Source organism: Aquarana catesbeiana, linkage group LG05, assembly GCF_042186555.1.
Source record: "Aquarana catesbeiana isolate 2022-GZ linkage group LG05, ASM4218655v1, whole genome shotgun sequence".
NCBI lineage: Eukaryota > Metazoa > Chordata > Amphibia > Anura > Ranidae > Aquarana > Aquarana catesbeiana.
The window spans coordinates 35,580,755-35,606,069 of NC_133328.1; the positions used below are offsets into that span (position 1 = coordinate 35,580,755).

A 25,315-nucleotide genomic window follows, 5' to 3' on the forward strand; every position below is an offset into this window, starting at 1 on the left:
ATGTACCCCATACTCATTTACATAGGGTGGGGGGCCGGGATCTGGGGGCCCCCTTATTAAAGGGGGCTCCCAGATTCCGATAAGCCCCCGCCCGCAGACCCCGACAACCAACGGCCAGGGTTGTCGGGAAGAGGCCCTTGTCCTCATCAACATGGGGACAAGGTGCTTTGGGGGGGGGGGCGCAGGGCGCCCCCCTCCCCCAAAGCACCCACCCCCCATGTTGAGGGCATGCGGCCTGGTACGGTTCAGGAGGGGGGGGGGCGCTCGCTCGTCCCCACCCCCTTTCCTGACCGGCCAGGCTGCGTGCTCGGATCGGGGTCTGGTATGGATTTTAGGGGGACCCCACGCCGTTTTTTCGGCGTAGCGGGGTTCCCCTTTATAATCCATACCAGACCTAAGGGCCTGGTATGCCCCGCGCTCGCCGCAATAGGAAGATTTGTTTTTCCTATTGCAGCGAGCGCGAGATGCAATACCATCCCCTCGTGTCGTATTTGGCCTGTCGGACCAGCCTACACACGAGCGGGCTTTCCGTCGGACCAGCACACACACGAGCGGACTTTCCGCCCGAAACTGAGTCCGACGGAAAGATTTCAAACATGTTTAAAATCTAGGTCCGGCGGGCTTTTGGGAAGAAGTCCGCCGGAAAAGTCCGCCGCCGCCCACACACGGGCGGATTGTCCGGCACACTCTGGTCCGCCGGACCAAGTATGCCGGAAAGTCCGACCGTGTGTACGCGGCATAAGGACCAGAGGTCTTTTTCCAATTTGGCACTGCGTCGCTTTAACTGCTAATTACGCGGTCATGCAATGCTGTACCCAAACAAAATTTGCGTCCTTTTCTTCCCACAAATAGAGCTTTCTTTTGATGGTATTTGATCACCTCTGCCGTTTTTATTTTTTGCGCTATAAATGGAAAAAGACCGAAGATTTTGAAAAAAAATGATATTTTCTACTTTTTGTTATAAAAAAAATCCAATAAACTCAATTTTAGTCATACATTTAGGCCAAAATGTATTCGGCCACATGTCTTTGGTAAAAAAAATGTCAATAAGCGTATATTTATTGGTTTGCGCAAAAGTTATAGCGTCTACAAACTAGGGTACATTTTCTGTAATTTACACAGCTTTTAGTTTATGACTGTCATTTCTTGAGGTGCTAAAATGGCAGGGCAGTACAAAACCCCCCAAATGACCCCATTTTGGAAAGTAGACACCCCAAGGAAATTGCTGAGAGGCATGTTGAACCCATTGAATATTTTTTTTTTTTGTCCCAAGTGATTGAATAATGACAAAAAAAAAAAAATATTTACAAAAAGTTGTCACTAAATGATATATTGCTCACACAGGCCATGGGCCTATGTGAAATTGCACCCCAAAATACATTCTGCTGCTTCTCCTGAGTATGGGGATACCACATGTGTGGGACCTTTTGGGAGCCTAGCCGCGTACGGGACCCCGAAAACCAATCACCGCCTTCAGGATTTCTAAGGGTGTAAATTTATGATTTCACTCTTCACTGCCTATCACAGTTTCGGAGGCCATGGAATGCCCAGGTGGCACAAAACCCCCCCAAATGACCCCATTTTGGAAAGTAGACACCCCAAGCTATTTGCTGAGAGGCATATTGAGTCCATGGAATATTTTATATTTTGACACAAGTTGCGGGAAAGTGACACATTTTTTTTTTTTTTTTGCACAAAGTTGTCACTAAATGATATATTGCTCACACAGGCCATGGGCATATGTGGAATTGCACCCCAAAATACATTTAGCTGCTTCTCCTGAGTATGGGGATACCACATGTGTGGGACTTTTTGGGAGCCTAGTCGCGTACGGGGCCCCGAAAACCAATCACCGCCTTCAGGATTTCTAATGCCGCGTACACACGAGCGGACTTTCTATCCTACTTGGTCCGGCACACTTTCCGACGGACTTTGTCCGCCAGGTGCGCCGGACTTTAAAACGAACGGACTTGCCCACACACGCCGGGATTTTCCGGCGGGCTAAGTCCGCCCGTCTTTCCGACGGACTTTCGCCGGAGTTCCGGCGGACTTTCAGAATGAACGGACTTGCCCACACACGGACAAGTCCGTTCATTTTGAACGTGACTCAGGTGCGACGGGACTAGAAAAGGATGTCAATCTTGCCGCTTTTATCGGCTAGATTGACACCTTGCGAGCCCCGTCGCGGGGCATACCAGGCCCTTAGGTCTGGTATGGATTATAAAGGGGAACCCCGCTACGCCGAAAAAACGGCGTGGGGTCCCCCCTAAAATCCATACCAGACCCCGATCCGAGCACGCAGCCTGGCCGGTCAGGAAAGGGGGTGGGGACGAGCGAGCGCCCCCCCCCCCCTCCTGAACCGTACCAGGCCGCATGCCCTCAACATGGGGGGTGGGTGCTTTGGGGGAGGGGGGCGCCCTGCGCCCCCCCCCCCAAAGCACCTTGTCCCCATGTTGATGAGGACAAGGGCCTCTTCCCGACAACCCTGGCCGTTGGTTGTCGGGGTCTGCGGGCGGGGGCTTATCGGAATCTGGGAGCCCCCTTTAATAAGGGGGCCCCCAGATCCCGGCCCCCCACCCTATGTAAATGAGTATGGGGTACATGGTACCCCTACCCATTTACCTAGGAAAAAAGTGTAAGTAATAAAACACACCACACAGGTTTTTAAAATATTTTATTAAACAGCTCCGGGGGGGGGGGTCTTCTTCCGGCTTCGGGGGTCCCTCCGCTTCATCTTCTCCCGGCGTCCGGTTGGTTCTTCTCCGCTCTCCGGCCTCTTCTCCCGGTGTCGCAGGTCTTCGGCCGGCCCCTCCGCTCTCTTCATGTAGCTCTATTGCGAGCGGAGGTCCGGACTTCTTGGCTTCTTGGCTTCTTGGCTTCTTGGCTTCTCTTCTCTTCTCTTCCCCCAGATGTTGACACGACGCTCTCTCCGGCTGGACTGGTCTCTGAGGGCTGCGTTGTGACTTATATAGGCGGAGACCCCGCCCCCATATGATGTCACAGTCCCTGGGCATGCTGGGACTGTGACGTTTTAGGGGGCGTGGTCGGGGGGCGTGGTCGACCACGCCCCTAAAACGTCACAGTCCCAGCATGCCCAGGGACTGTGACATCATATGGGGGCGGGGTCTCCGCCTATATAAGTCACAACGCAGCCCTCAGAAACCAGTCCAGCCGGAGAGAGCGTCGTGTCAACATCTGGGGGAAGAGAAGAGAAGCCAAGCCAAGCCAAGCCAAGAAGCCAAGAAGCCAAGAAGTCCGGACCTCCGCTCGCAATAGAGCTACATGAAGAGAGCGGAGGGGCCGGCCGAAGACCTGCGACACCGGGAGAAGAGGCCGGAGAGCGGAGAAGAACCAACCGGACGCCGGGAGAAGATGAAGCGGAGGGACCCCCGAAGCCGGAAGAAGACCCCCGAAGCCGGAGGAAGATCCCCCCCCGGAGCTGTTTAATAAAATATTTTAAAAACCTGTGTAGTGTGTTTTATTACTTACACTTTTTTCCTAGGTAAATGGGTAGGGGTACCATGTACCCCATACTCATTTACATAGGGTGGGGGGCCGGGATCTGGGGGCCCCCTTATTAAAGGGGGCTCCCAGATTCCGATAAGCCCCCGCCCGCAGACCCCGACAACCAACGGCCAGGGTTGTCGGGAAGAGGCCCTTGTCCTCATCAACATGGGGACAAGGTGCTTTGGGGGGGGGGGGGCGCAGGGCGCCCCCCTCCCCCAAAGCACCCACCCCCCATGTTGAGGGCATGCGGCCTGGTACGGTTCAGGAGGGGGGGGGCGCTCGCTCGTCCCCACCCCCTTTCCTGACCGGCCAGGCTGCGTGCTCTGATCGGGGTCTGGTATGGATTTTAGGGGGACCCCACGCCGTTTTTTCGGCGTAGCGGGGTTCCCCTTTATAATCCATACCAGACCTAAGGGCCTGGTATGCCCCGCGCTCGCCGCAATAGGAAGATTTGTTTTTCCTATTGCAGCGAGCGCGAGATGCAATACCATCCCCTCGTGTCGTATTTGGTCTGTCGGACCAGCCTACACACGAGCGGGCTTTCCGTCGGACCAGCACACACACGAGCGGACTTTCCGCCCGAAACTGAGTCCGACGGAAAGATTTCAAACATGTTTGAAATCTAGGTCCGGCGGGCTTTTGGGAAGAAGTCCGCCGGAAAAGTCCGCCGCCGCCCACACACGGGCGGATTGTCCGGCACACTCTGGTCCGCCGGACCAAGTATGCCGGAAAGTCCGACCGTGTGTACGCGGCATAAGGGTGAAAATTTTTGATTTCACTCTTCACTGCCTATCACAGTTTCGGAGGCCATGGAATGCCCAGGTGGCACAAACCCCCCCCAAATGACCCCATTTTGGAAAGTAGACACCCCAAGCTATTTGCTGAGAGGCATGATGAGTATTTTGCAGCTCTCATTTGTTTTTGAAAATGAAGAAAGACAAGAAAAAACATTTTTTTTTTCTTTTTTCAATTTTCAAAACTTCGTGACAAAAAGTGAGGTCTGCAAAATACTCACTATACCGCTCAGCAAATTGCTTGGGGTGTTCCACTTTCCAAAATGGGGTCATTTGGGGGGGTTTTGTGCCACCTGGGCATTCCATGGTCTCCGAAACTGTGATAGTCAGTGAAGAGTGAAATCAAAAATTCACGCCCTTAGAAAGCCTGAAGGCGGTGCTTGGTTTTCGGGGTCCCGTGCGCGGCTAGGCTCCCAAAAAGTCTCACACATGTGGTATCCCCGTACTCAGGAGAAGCAGCAGAATGTATTTTGGGGTGTAATTTCACATATTCCCATGGCATGTTTGAGCAATATATCATTTAGTGACAATTTTGTGCAAAAAAAAAAAAATTTGTCTCTTTCCCGCAACTTGTGTCGCAATATAAAATATTCCATGGACTCGACATGCCTCTCAGCAAATAGCTTGGGGTGTCTACTTTCCAAAATGGGGTCATTTGGGGGGTTTTGAACTGTCCTGGCATTTTATGCACAACATTTAGAAGCTTATGTCACACATCACTCACTCTTCTAACCACTTAAAGACAAAGCCCTTTCTGACACTTATTGTTTACATGAAAAAGTTATTTTTTTTTTGCAAGAAAATTACTTTGAACCCCCAAACATTATATATTTTTTTAAAGCAAATGCCCTACAGATTAAAATGGTGGGTGTTTCATTTTTTTTTTCACACAGTATTTGCGCAGCGATTTTTCAAAAGCATTTTTTGGGGAAAAAAACACACTTTTTTAAATTTTAATGCACTAAAACACACTATATTGCCCAAATGTTTGATGAAATAAAAAAGATGATCTTAGGTCGAGTACATGGATACCAAACATGACATGCTTTACAATTGCGCACAAACGTGCAGTGACAACAAAATAAATACATTTTTAAAAGCCTTTAAAAGCCTTTACAGGTTACCACTTTAGATTTACAGAGGAGGTCTACTGCAAAAATTACTGCCCTCGATCTGACCTTCGCGGTGATACCTCACATGCATGGTGCAATTGCTGTTTACTTTTGACGACAGACCGCCGCTTGCGTTCGCCTTAGCGCGAGAGCAGGGGGCGACAGGGGTGCTTTTCTTTTGTTTGTTTTTTTTCTTTATTATTTTTTTGATTTTTTATCTTATTTTTAAACTGTTCCTTTCATTTTTTTTTTTTTTTAATCATTTTTATTGTTATCTCGGGGAATGTAAATATCCCCTATGATAGCAATAGGTAGTGACAGGTACTCTTTTTTGAAAAAATTTGAGTCTATTAGACCCTAGATCTCTCCTCTGCCCTCAAAGCATCTGACCACACCAAGATCGGTGTGATAAAATGCTTCCCAAATTTCCCAATGGCGCTATTTACATCCGGCGAAATCTAAGTCATAAAATGCTCGTAGCTTCCGGTTTCTTAGGCCATAGAGATGTTTGGAGCCACTCTGGTCTCTGATCAGCTCTATGGTCAGCTGGCTGAATCACCGGCTGCATTTTCAGGTTCCCTGTTGAGACAGGAGAGCCAGAGAAAAACACGGAAGACGGTGGGGGGGGGGGGGGGGGGGCATTCCCTCCCACGGCTTGTAAAAGCAGTCTAGAGGCTAATTAGCTGCTAGGATTGCTTTTACATGAAAGCCGACCGCTGGCTGAAAAGAATGATACCAAGATGATTCCTAAACCTGCAGGCATCATTCTGGTATAACCACTCAAAGTTGTGAATGGCGTACCTGAAGACAAAAAAATGGTTAACAATAAAGCACAGTAAACGGTAAAGTATAAAAAATTGCATACCTGAAAAGCAAACATGATAAAACATAATAACAATAAAACATTGCAGAATAGAATACAGTAAAAAAGAGCAGAACAATAGAAAGAATAGAGAGAGAGGGAACAATAAAACGACAACTATTTTTTTTAATTTTATATATTTTTTTTTTTTTTTTACACTTTTTTTGTAACTAACTTTTATAACTGTAACCGGTTCCAGGTTCGGGTCTCTCAAAATGCGATGGCATCTTGGGAGACCCTGTGAAAGTGTGCCTAGTCTGTGGAATGCTGTACCCTACGCTAATACTCAATTAGTGCATGGTAGCGTTCAAAACATTCACCAATGCAAAGACCAGGATTGTCAGGACAGGAGGGACAATAATAGCGGGTGTCACGCCTATATCCGCGCTTGCTGCAGACACAACATCTTTTTTGGGGGGGTTCGCTGGGTAGGGGTACTCGGGAGGACATAAATAAAATGCCTCTCATGCAGCCGACTGCATTTGGTTGGGGATGTGAATGGGGAGAGTACGGGCGCTGCAGAAGTGGTGGGTTCCCAATTAGGATTGGCGAATGCAGCAGGAAGGGCATTATGGGCACGACGGGCCTGTGTTTGTCTTTTTGGTGGCAGCGGGACACTACTTGTGCTTGCCACCTCACCAGCTTGAACTGCACTTATGGGACTCGCCACGTCACCACGTGTTACTGTAGTGCTGGTTTGACTACGACCGGGGTGTACTAGGCCACTGGTGCTTGCCAGTTCACCAAAACGCTACCAAAAAAACTGTTAGCGATCGCAGGGATCAGGCCTGACTCTGCGAACGCTGCAGTTATGCGTTTAGTCTTTTGTAAGTGACAGTGATCGATCGATACTGCACTTGGGTGGGCTGGGCCGGGCGGAGGGGCAAAACGCAGGTGCTAGCAGGTATCTGTGCTGATCCCGCTAACACTACGTTTTTGGGAACCCTAAACTGCTGGGGACGCTAGTATAGATCTGATCGGATCAGATATTGATCCGTTCAGATACTATACCACTAAGGGAGGTGTACGGTGCGTGCGTGGGTGTTAGCGGTACTGGCGCTAACCTGACGCTGCCTGGGGCTGGTGCTTGCCAGTTCACCAAAATACTACCAAAAAAACTGTTAGCGATCGCAGGGATCAGGCCTGACTCTGCGAACGCTGCAGTTATGCATTTAGTGTTTTGTAAGTGTCAGTGATCGATCGATACTGCACTTGGGTGGGCTGGGCGGAGGGGCAAAACGCAGGTGCTAGCAGGTATCTGGGCTGATCCTGCTAACACTGCGTTTTTGGGAACCCTAAACTGCTGGGGACGCTAGTATAGATCTGATCGGATCAGATATTGATCCGTTCAGATACTATACCACTAAGGGAGGCGTATGCTGCGTGCGTGGGTGTTAGCGGTACTGGCGCTAATCTGACGCTGCCTGGGGCGACGCATATCACCGCCGGGCGATCAGGTGGCTAAACCTTTATTCGGTAATAAACGGCGGGTGCCCTGACACTATAAAAAATAAACGAACTAACCAGCGTCACCCGTAACACTTATACGGTGATCAGTGGTGAAAGGGTTAACTAGGGGGGCATCAAGGGGTTAAAACATTTATTAGGTAGTATATGGGGGTCCCTGACGCTTTAAAACGCTGACGGCGAACCTCAATATTTACGTCCCTAACTAGCGTCACCAGCGACACTAATACAGCGATCAGAAAAATTATCGCTTAGCGACACTGGTGACAGGGGGTGATCAAGGGGTTAAAACTTTATTAGGGGGGGTTAGGGGGGTATCCTAGACCTACAGGGGGATAATACTAACTGTCCCAACACTGTAACTGTCACAAACTGACACCAATGCAGTAATCAGAAGAAAAAAACAAAAAAACTGCTGGTGTCAGTTTGTGACAGGGGGGGGGTGATTGGGGGGCGATCGGGGGGGGGGGGGGGATCGGTATGTTTAGTGTGCCTGGCATGTTCTACTGTGTGTGTGTAGTGTTGTGCACTCACATACCTGTCTTCTCTCCTCGGGCCGGAACGGAAATTACCGAGCCGAGGAGAGATGACATAATTTCCTTTGCTGCTGTTTAGCATACAGCAGCAAAGGAATGATTCGATTGGCCGGCGGCGATTGCGAGGGGGGGGCCACGAACGGATGGCCTCCCCCTCACCTCCGATCGCCGTGGGACAAAAGACGACCGCCTCGGGCACCGGGGGGGGTCCGATCGGACCCCCCACCCGCGGAAGGCAAATCACGTACATGTACGTGATTTTGCCTGTCCGTGCCACCTTGCCGACGTACATCGGCGTGAGGCGGTCGTCAAGTGGTTAAAGAGCAATCAACACAAAACTTCACCGACACCAACATTTCTTAAATGCTAAAACATCTGATCATAAAAGGGTCAAAACAAAAATAGATCATGTAAACATGTAAGCAAGAAATGTATTAAAAACAAAAACAAAAATAAAAAAATAGCGAAAAAACATGTATGTATACCAATATAAATCACATATATCACTGCATAACAAATTAAGTCTAATTGTGTGATTCAATACTTATTATTTAAGACTGCTTAAAAACTGTTCAAGGATAAGAGGAAATAATGAGATACTAAACCATATACATGATGAAAAGGATGCGCATACACATAAAAATCAACCATGTCCACATATATAAATCATGTGGAGGCAAAGTGTTGTGTATATAGGCGCAAATGCATCGCAAATATTCCACACAGGACCACCCTAGAAACCATTCAATATTTTGATTATATTTTTTGATTATATAGGTTTCACACGTTCACACATCTCAAAAACCTTTTATGACAGCAAAATAATTAGAAAATCACAATTGTTTTGAATTGACATTTTTTTTTTAGCTCCTGAAAGGCATACTTTAGCAGAACCCCTAAAGTTTGTTCTAAAATCATCTCACCGAACAAGAAAGTTGACATTACATAATAAAGTGGACAGGACCAGTCCTTCTGGGGGTGTGGTTTCTACGCATTTTCGAATATAAATATTTACCAGGAGTTTGTACATTCTATACAGCGATACCAACTCTATACAGCAATACCAACTCTCCATCTGTTGAGTGACCAAGACACAGGACTGCACCATGAAAGCCACCTACTACCTGGCTCTGATTGCCATCACTATCATGTTGTTCCAGTTCACCTCTGCAGCTCCAAGTAAGTCTTCCTCACAGTTCCAGGTGCTGTAATTTTTTACAATTATGAAATATAAGATTGGTATATTTTAGAGCTGCCATTAGGTAAGGTTCACAAAGATGGGTGAGTTATTTTCACTTTCAAAATGAGCATTTAACTGTTAAAATCCTTATTTTCTCATAAAGGGTTCTATGGCAGATTTTTTTTTTTTTTCATCATCATCTCAAACGTCTCTTTTCAGCTCTCCTCAGTTGGCACCTCAGTGCAACCTAGTTATTGCTAGCCTGTAACTAAGGGCATTTTTAGGAGCAATAACTCATGTGATTACCTTTGTGAATATTAAAGAGATTCTGTCGCTAAAAAGGAAAATTGACAGATCAATACACAGGAAAAAGTATCTTAAATTCTTACTTGCAATTTTCTTCTGCAAACATGGTTTTCTGATCACTAGCATTTTGACTCATTACCATTCAATAAATGTCCTCCCATACAGGAGGTATGGGCAGACAGCTTACTGAAAGTCTGCAGGATTCTAGCATTGCACCTCTGATCTGCTGATCAGAGGTGCAATGCTTTCCAGACTGCAATGTAAAAAATAATAAATGCACATTTTCTTTACCTGCAAAAAGTTGTGCCTTTATTTTATTTTTCTACAAAAAAACAAAAAAACAAGTACTTTAAAAAAGAAAACAGCTGATGTGTTGATTAACCTAACTGCCCCAGTACATTGCACAACAGCGTGCACACTTTGTAGCTTGCAGGCCCCAAAGCAGCTGTTAATGTCACAAACAAAGTGATGGAGCTGAGCAAGGGAACACAGCAAAAAAAAGGGTCTCTGGGGCCACTGGGAATCATCACATTAAGGTATGAAACTAACACATCATCTTTATTGTTGTTTTAGAAAAAAAAGAGAGAGAGGTTCTCTTAAAGTCAAAATATCTCAGAAATCAGTCAAATAATATGCGTGTGTAGTAATTTCAGCAAGGGTTTTTGCAAATAGAAAAAAATATAATAACCATTCCCCGGCCACCCACCATAATTTTAACATTGCACCCTGACAGGGTTGTACACATGCCCTGGCATGCATGGAGCTGCACTGCAACTGCCAAGCACTTCTCTTGCAGTTGCGGCGCAGCTCTACATTTTAAAATTGCTATTCGACAATGAAGAAAATTTGAAAACAAAAACCAGGCATCAAGAGGCAGAAGTAGTGCCTCCTGAACGGATGCTTTGTACCATGGAATGCTTTTCAGAGGGCTGTAAGCATTACTGCTATTGTGAAAGAACCCTATTTGCCTTTAGTAAATCAACTCCATTGTGTATTTCCAAGCAGGATGATGCTTTCACAAATGAGAGTATGCACATAATGCACTAGCCTTCAAAAAAGCCAGCTTCCCTGCATTCTGTACTTGTGTGGATGGGTATAGATATCCTATGTTATGTGACCAGACGTCCCCGATTTCTGGGAACAGTCCCCGGACTGAAGACACTGTCCCCGGTCCAAGACTGTCCCTGATTTTGTCCCCGCCAAGGGCGGCGCCAGGCAGGGCCACTTATAAGCCAGAACAGCTGATCCAAAGCTCAGCTGGGGGGGTCCGGGCAGCCTCACAGGTGATCGGTCTGCAAGCATCGATCTCCCTGTGTGGCTTTCAATTAAGCAGCTTACAGCCGTTTCTCCTGCTCTCCCTCCAGCAGCTGTCAGCTGCTTTATTGAAAGCTATACAGGGAGATCAGTGCATGTAACTTTCCCCATTGGCCCAACGACCATCCCCCACTGCCCATCAAATGTCCCTAATCTCTGGGCCTCCTGTGCCCTCCTGTGGTTCTCCGGGTCCTCCTGTGCCTCCCGGTGCCCTCCTGCGGCTCACCAGGTCCTCCTCTGGCTCCCCACCTCCTCCTTCCACTCCCGGTGCCCCCCTGTGGCTCCTTGTGTCTTCCTCCGGCTCCCCGCCTACTCCTGCGGCTCCCTGGATCTAGGTAAAGCTCTGGTTTTTCCCAGAGCAGGAGGCACACAAGAATTTGGCAATTTGCGCACCATAGGTCCGATGGGCATTGGCTCAGACTCAAATGAACTAGTAACTTTAGACCATGTCTCTTTGGTAGTGCTTTGTGGCTCCACACTAGGTGATGTCTTCCCAGAATCCAAGGCTATCCAGTCTGAGAAAGTAAAGACAGAAGCGATATCTTCAACTTGGGCCCACAACAATTCCTGTGACATTGTCTCAAACAAATCATCATCACTGGAGATTTCTGACAGAGAATCTATCTCCAAATTTATCAACTCCTCTGCAGGCAAATATTTACAGACAGTCCCAGATATGTCCCCCCTTGATCTCTCACCTGTTCCTGTCGTGGACTTTTCCGGATCCATGCTCTCCTCCGGCTCCAGTTCAGGTAGTCTTTGGGGCAAGCCTCGACTGCCTTCACATATCCCACCTTCCTTTGGACAGGTGCAGTGGGAACAAGTGTAATAGAAGCAGAAGCAAGGGTGATGTCCGCTGATGAAGCAGTAACAGCGACATCTCCCTCAGGAACACTCACAGTAGCAGATGGGACAAGGGCCTGTTGCAATGGCAGTAGTTTCCGCCGTAGCGATCCCTGTAGCCCAGTCTACTCTGTAAGCACAGGGCGACATTGTAGGTTGCTCCACAGCAAATAGGTATTCTCCACACTGCAAACATTGGACAACTGGATGGAGATGTATGGCCAGTCCCTCGCACTTGTGGCAAAGCATGCCCAGCCCTTCAGTATCTCCAACAGTGTACAACACAAACTGCGCCTGTGGCTTCAAGTGGATGCCAGTATCCATCAGCAGGGTTCCGGTTAGCATTGCACCCACAGCGGTGCTTGTAGAGAACATCTTGGACCCCATGGCTGACGGTATCAATGAAAAAGAAGACATGGCTTCACTCTGATCCTCTCAGTATGATCACGAGGCCTCTCTTCTTCTTTGGCGCCAGACACACACACACACGTGTCTCACGCAGCAGCAAGCGGTGTAGCTCCTCCCACTTGCTCCTCTGATCACGTAGCTCCCGGGCTTTTACTTCTCCACCCGCAGCCTACGCAGTCAGAAATGTGATCTTACAATTTGACCTTTCTTTTTCCTGGAGAAAGTGACAAAGTCCAGGAACCCCTCTTTTAGCATAGACTGTCGGTGAAATACTTCTCAGAGTTGCTCAGGGCAATGGCAAACAATCCCGGATGAGCCCCCACATGTAGCACTAACCCCCGAAGGAGCTGCTGGTTTAACCACTTGCCGCCCGCCATATAGCAGAATGACGGCGGCAAAGTGGTATCAATACCCTGACTGGGGGTCATTTGACGTCCTCAGGATATTGAGCCGCTGCGCGCCCCTGGGGTCGCGCATCACGGCGATCGTTGTTGCGGGGTGTCAGTCTGACACCCCGCAACACCGATCTAGGTAAAGAGTCTCTGACGGAGACTCTTTACCACGTGATCAGCCGTGTCCAATCACGGCTGATCACGATGTAAATAGGAAGAGCCGGTGATCGGCTTTTCCTCACTCGCGTCTGACAGACGCGAGTAGAGGAGAGCCGATCGGCTGCTCTCCTGACAGGGGGAGTCTGTGCTAATTGTTTATCAGCAAGCCCCCCCTCAGATCCTACCCAGAACCACCAGGGAAGCCGCCCAGGACCACCAGGGAAGCCGCCCAGGACCACCAGGGAAACCAGCCACACTGGACCACCAGGAATGCCCCCTAGACCCCCAGGGAAAAACTAATCAGTGCAAAGGCAGCTGCCAATCAATGCCCAGGCAGCTGCCAATCAGTGCCCACTGCAATGCCTACCACTGCCAGTGCCACCAGGGATGCCTATCAGTGCCGTGTATCAGTGCCGCGTATCAGTGTCCATCAGTGCCACGTATCAGTGCCCATCAGTGCCCCTCAGTGCCGCCTATCAGTGCCCATCAGTGCCCAGCAGTGCCACCTATCAGTGCCCAGCAGTGCCACCCATAAGAACCCATCTTTGCAGCCTATCAGTGCCCATCAGTGTCGCCTATCAGTGCCCATCAGTGCCCACCAGTGCCACCCCATCAGTGCCGCCTACCAGTGCCCATCAGTGCCGCATATCAGTGCCCATCGTCAGTACCCGTCAGTGCCCACTCATTGGTGCCACCTCATCGCTGCCGCCTTATCAGTGCCTGTCAGTGCCGCCTTATCAGTGCCCATCAGTGAAAGAGAAAACTTACTTATTTACAAAATTTTTAAACAAAAACAAAAGCAAAACTTTTATTTTTTTCAAAATTTTCGGTCTTTTTTTATTTGTTTCGCAAAAAATAAAAACCGCAGAGGTGATCAAATACCACCAAAAGAAAACACTCTTTGTGGGTACAAAATTATAAAAATTTAGTTTGGGTACAGTGTAGCATGACCGCGCTATTGTCATTCAAACTACGACAGCGCTGAAAGCTGAAAATTGGTCTGGGCAGGAAGGTGTCTAAGTGCCCTGTATTGAAGTGGTTAAATTGGGTTGTTGCCGTCACCCCTTACCTGTAGTTTCACCACATCAAGAACTTCGAATCTATATTAGGCCTTGCGTCCACCAATGTATGCACCAGTCACTTTATTCCAGTGCTTTATTGCAAAACTTCAAAGGAAGTAGTAGTAAAGAGGTAGAAAGGGAGTTGCAGGAGAGTTCAAATACCTTTTGCAGATCACTGAGGAATTTAAGATCTTGCAGACTAACACACCTTCAGTCTAAAGATCTTTGCCCACCCAGATAGGTCTCTCTCACTGACCTAGCAGCCAGAATGGAGCACGGACAAAAAATCTCTGCCACAGACTTGAGAAGAACAAAATGGTTGTACGATCCTCTGCCACAGGACGTAGTAATGGTTGAACAATCCTCTGCCACAGAATTGTCATATTAGATGATCAGCAACACGGTACCAGAACCTTTAAGCCGACCCGGCAGTACTGTGCGGTAGGTCAGTTAGGATGCATCCTCCAATTGAGTCACCAGACCCTTCCTGAGATACTAGCCTTTCGCTCAGTCCTCTCCAAGATGAGTCCTCCCCTGAATCTTTCAATTGCATGGCTTCTTCCCGCAGGACAGACAGCACAGGACCACCTCTAAACCAACAGGCCCCAGACAACCTCTGGGCCTACTTGTAGCAACATAGTCTCGGGCCAGCATGGTCCCGAGACAGGAAAGAAACTGTCACATACCTTAGGCCAGGAGGGCCAGGCGGTAAAAGAGAATCAAAAATGGTGTCTGCCCCTTAAGTACTCTTTCCCAGAACGCACAGCGGTGGACCACCTCTGCTGAGCTACCTCTGAAAAAGAAGAGCACTCAATACACTTCAGCCTGTTGCTTTTCAACACTGGCCTGTGGTGACAACGACACCTACAGACAACAATGTGGAACTACATGCAACACTGTCAATGCTGGAACAGAAGCTAATTTAGCCATAGATTAAATCTGAACTATATACAGAACAGATACCCCCCTAAATTTACATACAAGCGCCTGATCAACAGGAGCAGGGCGCTACATAAAACAATCAGAATATTCACATTTTGTCAATAAAAACAAGCATGTCAGGAACTAAAAATGATCCTAGGCACCAATTGTTTCCAACCATAAAGATGGCCGCGGTCGGCGCGTGTAGCGTCGTGTTGTCAGATCTCCACCCATAAGCCTTTGCAGCCATCAGAGCATGGCTACAGTCAGATGAAAAAGTAAGTACACCCCCATGGACATTGTAGCTTTTTTCTACATATTTGAACAAGCAAAAATTAAATCTTGATTTAGGTAGTGCCTAGAGCCAAGTGTAACTAAGGCCGGCCATACATGGAGCAAATTTCTGTCCTGCAACCATGGGATTTCTAAGTGCGTAAATTTTTGATTTCACTCCTCACTACCTAGATGGCACAAACCCCCCCAAATGACCCCATTTTGGAAAGTGGACACCCCAAGCTATTTGCTTAGAGGCATGGTGAGCATTTTGCAGCTTCGTATTTTGAAAATGAAGAAAGAAAAGAAAATGTTTTTTTTTTTTTTTCTTTTTTCAATTTTCAAAACTTTGTGACAAAAAGTGAGGTCTGCAAAATACTCACCATACCTCTCAGCATATAGCTTGGGGTGTTTACTTTCCAAAATTGGGTCATTTAGGGGGTTTTGTGCCATCTGGGCATTCTATGGCCTCCGAAACTGTGATAGGCAGTGAGGAGTGAAATAAAAAATTTACACCCTTAGGCTCCATTCACACTAGCTCGTTTTTTGATGCATTTTGCAGAAATGCACGGGAATTTTTTAACATGGTTTCCTATGGAACATGTTCACATCAATGCCTTTTTGTTTCTCTGCATTTTTGGAAAGGGTCAGGGACTTTTTTTCATGCAAAATGCAGCGTTTTGCATGTAATAGAATTCAATGGACAAGCATCAAAAACGCAAGTGCACCGTTTTTGCAGCGTTTTTGATGCGTTTTTGGTGCGTTTTTGATGCGTTTTTGCGTTTTTTTTTAAATTTTTTTAAGACTGTAAAAAAAAACTGTAAAAAAAAAAAAAACGCAAAACGCAAATTTGCGGCAAAAACGCCGCAAAAACGCTGCTCAAAAACGTGGCAAGCATGAAAAAAAAACCTCCAAAAACGCTCAAAAGCAACATGCATAGGTGTGAATCGAGCCTCAGAAACCCTGAAGGCAGTGCTTGGTTTTCGGGGTTCCGTACATGTCTAGGCTCCCAAAAAGTCTCACACATGTGGTATTCCCATACTAAGGAGAAGCAACAGAATGTATTTTGAGTTGTAATTTCACATATGCCCATGGCATGTTTGAGCAATACATCATTTAGTGACAACTCGGTGCAAAAAAGTTTTTCCCGCAGCTTGTGTCACAATATAAAATATTCCATGGACTCGGCATGCCTCTCAGCAAATAGCTTGGGGTGTCTACTTTCCATAATGGGGTCATTTGGGGGGTTTTGAACTCTCCTGGCATTTTATGCGCAACATTTAGAAGCTTATGTCACACATCACCCACTCTTCTAACCACTTGAAGACAAAGCCCTTTCTGACACTTTTTGTTTACATGAAAAAATATTTTTTTTTGCAAGAAAATTACTTTGAACCCCCAAACATTATATATTTTTTTCAAAGCAAAGGCCCTACAGATTAAAATGGTGGGTGTTTCATTTTTTTTCACACAGTATTTGCGCAGCGATTTTTCAATGGGGAAAAAACACACTTTTTTAAATTTTAATGCACTAAAACACACTATATTGCCCAAATGTTTGATTAAATAAAAAAGATGATCTTAGGCCGAGTAAATGGATACCAAACACGACATGCTTTAAAATTGCGCACAAACGTGCAGTGGCGACAACGTAGATACATTTTTAAAAGCCTTTAAAAGCCTTTACAGGTTACCACTTTAGATTTATAGAGGAGGTCTACTGCTAAAATTACTGCCCTCAATCTGACCTTCGTGGTGATACCTCACATGCATGGTGCAATTGCTGTTTACATTTGACGCCAGACCGACACTTGCGTCCGCCTTTGTGCGAGAGCAGGGGGGGACAGGGGTGCTTTTTTTTTTTTTTTCTTTATTATTTTTTTGCTTTTTTATCTTATTTTTAAACTGTTCCTTTAATTTTTTAAAATCATTTTTATTGTTATGTCAGGGAATGTAAATATCCGCTATGATAGCAATAGGTAGTGACAGGTACTCTTTTTTGAAAAAATTGGGGTCTATTAGACCCTAGATTTCTCGCCTGCCCTCAAAGCATCTGACCACACCAAGATCGGTGTGATAAAATGCTTTCCCAATTTCACAATGGTGCTGTTTACATCCGGAGAAATCTAAGTCATGAAATGCTCGTAGCTTCCCGTTTTTTTAGACCATAGAGATGATTGGAGCCATTCTGGTCTCTGATCAGCTCTATGGTCAGCTGGCTGAATCACCGACTGCATTCTCAGGTTTCCTGTTGGGACAGGAGAGCCAGAGAAAAACATGGAAGATGGTGGGGGGGGAATTCCCTCTCACTGCTTGTAAAAGCAGTCTAGAGGCTAATTAGCTACTAGGATTGCTTTTACATGAAAGCCAACCGCTGGCTGAAAAGAATGATACCAAGATGATACCTAAACCTGCAGGCATCATTCTGGTATAACCACTCAAAGTGCAACAACATACCAGTACGTTGCTGGTCCTTGTTGGGCATATATTGTAATCTTTTTTTTTTCATGCAGCCTGTGGGCTGAACGAAAAAAAGAGATTGATCGGTGGGTATGCCTACCTTCATCCACCTACTTCTAATGATGGGCATACATGCACCATTTATATATGCCAAAGCATGGGGGCATCCGCCCCAAAAGTTAGGAGCAAATTGCTCCTCCGCCCCTGCTGCCCCATGCTTCGGCATATTTGCTCTTGTTTTAACTGTGGTGGTGAAATCACCTGCTACAGCGCTGGAGTCACGGCTTTATGTATCGTGGGAGCAAACGCTGTTGCTGTCAAGATAAATAAATCCACGCTGCAACTGAATGGCGTATCTGCTAAGCAAATGATGGTAACAATAAAACAAAGTAACATTACAGTATAACAGTAAGACATACCATACCTGCAAAAAAAGAATGATACCAAGATGATACCTAAACCTGCAGGCATCATTCTGGTATAACCACTCAAAGTCCAGCAACATACCAGTACGTTGCTGGTCCTTGTTGGGCATATATTGTAATCTTTTTTTTTTCATGCAGCCTGTGGGCTGAACGAAAAAAAGAGATTGATCGGTGGGTATGCCCACCATTAGAATACCTACCTTCATCCACCTACTTCTAATGATGGGCATACATGCACCATTTATATATGCCGAAGCATGGGGGCATCCGCCCCAAAAGTTAGGAGCAAATCGCTCCTCCGCCCCTGCTGCCCCATGCTTCGGCATATATGCTCTTTTTTTAACTGTGGTGGTGAAATCACCTGCTACAGCGCTGGAGTCATGGCTTTATGTATCATGGGAGCAAACGCTGTTGCTGTCAAGATAAATAAATCCACGCTGCAACTGAATGGCGTATCTGCTAAGCAAATGATGGTAACAATAAAACAAAGTAACATTACAGTATAACAGTAAGACATACCATACCTGCAAAGCAAATACAAAAAAACATAGTAAAAAATGAAACATTTTTTAACGCAACCTGTGCCTAAAATATATATATGCCGAAGCATGGGGGCATCCTCCCGCAAAAGGTAGGAGCAAATCGCTCCTCCACCCCTGCTGCCCCCATGCTTTGGCATATATGCTCTTTTTTTAACTGTGGTGGTGAAATCACCTCTGACAGCACTGGAGTCATGGCTTTATGTATAGTGGGAGCAAACGCTGTTGCTGTCAAGATAAATAAATACGTGCTGCAGCTGAATGGCGTACCTGAAAACAAAAAAATGGTTAACAATAAAACGTAAAATAATAAAAAATAAAAGTATAAAAATTGCATACCTGAAAAGCAAACATGATAAAACATAATAACAATAAAACATTTCAGAATAGAATACAGTGGTACCCCTTTCCGAATAAGGGTGACCCTAAGTCCCACACAATCTTGCCAGCGCTTCCTATGTAGTCAGGGCAGTTTGTCGGCTCTACGTGACTATCTTTGCCCTCGTAAACCATAAAACTACATGTATAGCCTGTGGCCCTGTCACAGAGCTTATACATCTTGACCCCGTATCTGGCACGCTTGCTGGGAAGGAACTGTTTGAATGACAAGCGGCCCGAAAACTTAATCAGGGACTCATCAACGCAGACAACTTGATAGGGAGTAAACAAGTCTGCAAAACGTTGGTTGAAGTGGTTTACGAGGGGCCGAATTTTGTAGAGCCGATCGTATCCAGGTTCTCCACGAGGATGACAGAGTTCATTGCTGTTGAAATGCATGAACCGCAAGATCTGCTCATATCGTGCCCTGGTCATGGAGGCAGAGAACAAGGGCATATGGTGAATTGGGTCAGTGGACCAATATGACCGCAACTCACTCTTTTTAGTTATGCCCATGTTGAGGGATAGGCCCAGAAAGAGCTTAAATTCGGAAACCGTAATTGGTCTCCAATCTCTGGCAAGGGAGGACTGGGGAATAGTGGCGATGTGTTGACCAGCGTACAAATTGCTTTGGCCCACAATAGATCTATAGAGATCTTCGGTGAAAAACAGCGAATAAAAATCAAGTGACGTAAAATCAACTGTTTCCACATGAATTCCGGGTTGGCCAGTGAATGGGGGAAGTACGGGTGCTGCAGAAGTGGTGGGTTCCCAATTAGGATTGGCGAATGCAGCAGGAAGGGCACGACGGGCACGACGGGCCTGTGTTTGTCTTCTTCTTGGTGGCAGCGGGACACTACTTGTGCTTGCCACCTCACCAGCTTGAACTGCACTTATGGGACTCGCCACATCACCACGTGATACTGCAGTGCTGGTTTGACTATGACCGGGGTGTACTAGGCCACTGGTGCTTGCCAGTTCACCAGAAGGAATAGCGGTGCTAGTACTGCTCTGCTCCATACGAGGGACCTGCGGTTCTTGCACCTCAACAACAGCAGAAGAACGGGGTCGGGTACTCCTGACCTTGGCAGGGACCACAATTCTGTCGTCAGAGCTATCTGTCATAGAGCCGCTGTCGTCTACAGGTTCGTATTCTGAGCCTGAATCTGACAGATGAGTGAATTCCTCTTCACTATCTGTCATGCTCAGAACTGTGTAGGCCTCTTTACTACTGTACCTTCGATTTGCCATTTTGGGCTCTAAATTTAGTGGTACAGTAGTGAGAGTCACAGGTTAAAAGGCTCCTGACTGTTAGTGACTGTATCAAAATGCTACATAAAAAACTGTTAGCGATTGCAGAGTTCAGGCCTGACTCTGCGAACGCTGCAGTTATGTGTGTTTAGTGTTTTGTAAGTGACAGTGATCGATCGATACTGCACTTGGGTGGGCTGGGCTGGGCTGGGCGGAGGGGCAAAATGCAGGTGCTAACAGGTATCTGGGCTGATCCCGCTAACACTGCATTTTTGGGAACCCTAAACTGCTGGGGATGCTAGTACAGATCTGATCTGATCAGATCAGATATTGATCCGTTATGATACTATACCACTTATGCCGCGTACACACGGTCGGACTTTACGGCAGACTTTGCCCGGCGGACTTTTCGACGTACTTTACGACGGACTTTCTGAATGAACGGACTTGCCTACACACAATCCACCAAAGTCTGTCAAATTCGTACGTGATGACGTACAACCGGACTAAAACAAGGAAGTTCATAGCCAGTAGCCAATAGCTGCCCTAGCGTGGCTTTTTGTCCGTCCAACTAGCATACAGACGAACTGACTTTTCGACCGGACTCGATTTCGACGGATTGGAGCCCACACACGATCGAATTGTCTGACGAAATCCAGTCCGCCGGGCAAAGTCTACCGTAAAGTCCGCTCGTGTGTACGCGGCATAAAGGAGGTGCATGCTGCGTGCGTGGGTGTTAGCGGTACTGGCACTAACCTGATGCTGCCTAGGGCGACGCAGACCCTATCTGACCCTAAAACCTAACTTATATCACCCACCGGGTGATCAGGGGGTTAAACCTTTATTAGGTAATAAACGGCGGGTGCCCTGACACTATAAAAAACAAACTAACTAACCAGCGTCACCCGTAACATTTATACGGTGATCACTGGTGAAAGGGTTAACTAGGGGGCAATCAGGGGGTTAAAACCTTTATTAGGTAGTATATGGAGGTACCTGACGCTATAAAAAGCTGACGGCGAACCTAAATACTTACCTGCCTAACTAGCGTCACCTGTGACACTAATACAGGGATCAGAAAAACGATCATTTAGTGACACTGGCGACGGGGGGTGATCCAGGGGTTAAACCTTTATTGGGGGGGTTAGGGGGGTACCCTAGACCTAAAAAAGGCCTACCACTACCTGCCCTACCACTTATAATGGTCACAAATGACACCAATGCAATAATCAGTAAAAAAAAAAAAAAACTGCTATTGGTGTCACTGTAACAGGGGGATCGGGGGGTAATCGGGGGGTGAAAAGTGTGCCTTGAGTGTTCTACTGTAATGTGTAGTGTTGTGCAGACTTATTTGATGTCTTCTCTCCTCCGCGCCGGAAGGAAAAGACTGACACGAGGAGAGATGACATCACTTCCTCTTCCGCTGTTTACATTACAGCAGCAGAGGAAGATTCTCATTCGCCGGGAGCGATCGCGAGGGGGTGGCCATGAATCAATGGCCTCCCCCTCAGCACGGATCGCTCCTGGAATGAAGCCGACCGCCTCGGGCACCAGGGGGGGACGCTATGCGCCTCCCGCCCGCGGGAGACAAATCACGTATCACATACGTGATTTTGCCTGCCCGTGCCATTCTGCCACAGTATATCTGCGTTAGGCAGTCGGCAAGTGGTTAAAGATATGGGATAAGAGTTTAAAAAAGGGAGGCCTATCCACACTGATAGGACCAATGACTCCATTGTTTTCATACCCAGAATTTCCTCAAGCAGTAGAGGTTAAAAATGTTCTTAAGTGGAAGAGGTCCGAAAATACCCTAGTGGATGGCAAGCTTCCTCGATTGCCTGAACTTTTTTTTTTTTTATGTAGGGGGAGATGTAGATGTTGAGTGGGAGTGGTGGATGGATGATGTGTGTGATTCTTTGTAAAATGTAAAGAATATCGATATTGTGTTAAGATATAGCTAGAACATGGAATTCACTTGGATAGATTTAAAAAAAGTTGTGTATTTGTATTTGTATTAATGGAAATAATAAAATGAGATTAAAAACAAATATGTTAAAAGAGTCAACACTTTCTATGGGATGTACCTAAGTTTTCACATGACTGTCCTTCCTCCAAAACACCAGTTTACTTCTTCCATCAGGGCTGAGGGTTCTTGAGTACTGAGGCAGAGTGCTACCCCCTCCTGATCCATTGATTATATTACTTGGTCTAAAATAAGCTATGAAATTAAATAGGAAAGGTTTTATTTAAGATTTTCATTAATATGGTAATAGAAAGGGAAAGGAGAAACCAGAGTGGCAAAATACAAACAAATTAAACAGAGCTGACAGCCGTTTTTACACATGTGTTTAAAAAATCATTTTGGGCTGAAAATTACACAAAACCCCAAAACATGATATATTTTCTGAAAGCAGACACCCTAGAGAATAACATAGCGGTAGTTCCAATATTTTATGTCACACAATATTACTGCAATGATCAAGGAAATGAAAAATTTCAGTAAAAAACACACTAAAGTGAATTTTAGAGCAACAAACACAAAAATTACCCACATTTTTGGTAAAATATTCATGATGTTGCACTTAGTAAATAGACACCGAACTTGCCAAACCTTAAATTGGTGTGGGCCTGTGAAATAGTGACAAACTTCAGTTACCTATATTTTCTATAGGCAGCACTTCAAAAGCCCCCTATAGGACATCAGTTTAGTGTTACGGAGGAGGTCTTGTGCTAGAATTATTAATCTCACATCAGCGTGCGCAGTGATATATAACATGTGTATTACAAGCAAAGTTTTCATGGGTGGGCACCCCTGACATATGCGTTTATGTTCACATGTGCATGTATGAGGGAGTGGGTATCCTCAAAATGTTTTGGGGGGATTGTATGTGCTTGGGTGTAACTTTATTTTTTTGCAATTAAAAAAAAAGTTTTTTTGAATTACATAGGGGACAGATTCTCTTTATTGAGACATGCAGAGCCTAAAAGACCGTGCATATCTCCTCTGGGCTGCACTGAATATATTGCAATGCATATCGCATTGCAATACATTCCTTCCTGGCTATGCTAGCCGGGGAAAGTGACAGGGCGACCCGGAATTGACATCATACACATCGCTTTCAGGGTCACCAACAAGAAAAGGAGGACAGTGGATGTCTGTCCGTTCTTCTCCCTCCCAACCACCCGCCGGCACCCGCAGATGGGCCTTGAATATGTGGGGGCGTGCGCGCGAGGGCAGTGCGCCATTACCGGGGGTGTGTGTGGAAGCAATCGGGTGGCAGTGCAGCCACCCAAATGCTTCCACATGACAGGCAGGAGTCTGCTTATCAGTTTTACACACAATCCCAGTGGCTGCAGCCATCGAACCCCCCCCCCCCCCCCGCTGTCATGTCCTGGCAATGAAAGGGTTAAACACAGAGCAGAGTCAGAGCAGTGGCTTACCTCTCCAAAGCAGTGTCTCCCCCTAATTCAGAGCAGTGACTCTTCCACCTTCAAAACAGTGACCGCCTCCCCTTTTCTGAGGACTTCATACAAAACGTAACCACTTACCGACCACGCTATAGCCGAATGACGTCATATGACAGCCTCCCATGCCTGCTGTGAGTTGTGGGCGGCGTGTTCTCTGATCACAGTGTCTGGAGGACACTGTGATCACAGATTGAGGTAAAGAGCCAATCAGATGCACTTGATCAGCTGTGTCCAATCACAGCTGATCGAAGGATGTAAATAGAAGCCGGTTATCGGCACTCCTTTCCTCATGCTGACAGCATGAGGAGAGAAGAGAGCCAATGTACACTGATAATCAGGGCACTGATTATCAGTGCAGTCCCAACAATGCCCACCAGTGCTGCCAATAAGCGCCCATCAGTGCCTCCTCATCAGTGTCACCTCCTCAGGTGCTCATCAGTGCAGCCTATTAGTGCCACCTCATTAGCGCACATCAGTGAAGGAGAAAAATTACCTATATAATAATAATAATATTATAATAAACTATGAAAACGTTTTTTGTTTTATTTTCAAAAAATGCGTTCGTCTATTTTTCCAAAAATAAAAACCCAGTGGTGATTAACTACCACCAAAAGAACACTCTAATTGTGTGAAAAAAAAATAATAAAAAAATTTGTTTGGGTACAGTGTTGCACGACCACGCAATTGTCATTCAAGGTGCGACAGCGCTGAAAACTGAAAATTGGCCTGGCCAGGAAGGGGGTAAAAGTGCCTAGTAGGCAAGTGGTTAAATCAGAGAGGGGGGTTGAAAGGAAACTCTCATAATGATCAGTGAATTGTGTTTGGGTATTAGCTGTAGTAAACATTTTGTGAAAACAAAAATGTTATTAATTAGTAATAAACAAAGGTATACACCATCAGTTTAAAAACATAAACTAACAACAATTAACTAAAATGCATCAAAATCCATTTTATTTTTTCTTTAAAGGAGACCTTGAATTAAATGAAGACCTTGGTGACAATGAAAACCTTGGTTCAAATGAAGACCTCGGTGACAATGGAGAAGCAAAATCCAGGAACACCAGAAGAATTTGTTACAATTGGTGGGGGGCACCTTTTTTGTGCTGAGAAAGCAGTGAAGCCATCAGATCAACAGACCAGTATTTTCAGATGAGTGGTCAGCAATAGCAGCCTCCATAATTGCTCAATACTTTTTTTTTTTAAACATGTATGTAAAGGCTCTTATTTTAGTTTTGTATAGGGAAGAAGGGTTAGAACCCCTGTCAGGTTTTTATTGCTGTCTGTGTTCTGCTGAAGAGATTCACTCTCTGTATAGTATGTATAGTACTCTTCTTTTCTTTTGATAAACTTATTTTTTGTTGTTACTTGCTTTTGTTTTCTGACAACATAGGAGTTTTTGGAGAACTATTAAACTATGGATCGACATTTGGATATTGAGCCTGAAAGAACTAAAATAATTCATTTTATAAGCCAGCACTGTTTTTGATCTGTCAATAAATATATGATCATAATTTGTATAACGTGGTAGAGATTATATTGTTATGCCTCTATGATTTATGGTTCTTCTGTTAAGTGAACAATGCTTGTTGCTGACCTACTGAAATAAAAAATACATAGAGGTGTCCGTTTAAGAAGCAGTGAAATCTATTCACTGCTTCA

The 25,315-nt window shown here is 46.0% G+C and overlaps 1 long non-coding RNA gene across 1 annotated transcript; it reads left to right on the forward strand.

Moving 5' to 3' along the window:
* The first annotated feature begins 9,313 nt into the window (after positions 1-9,313).
* Positions 9,314-25,176, forward strand: LOC141145782 (uncharacterized). Its single transcript, XR_012244637.1, has 2 exons — positions 9,314-9,457; positions 24,624-25,176. It is a non-coding gene; the product is annotated as an uncharacterized lncRNA (long non-coding RNA).
* Positions 25,177-25,315: the final 139 nt, after the last annotated feature.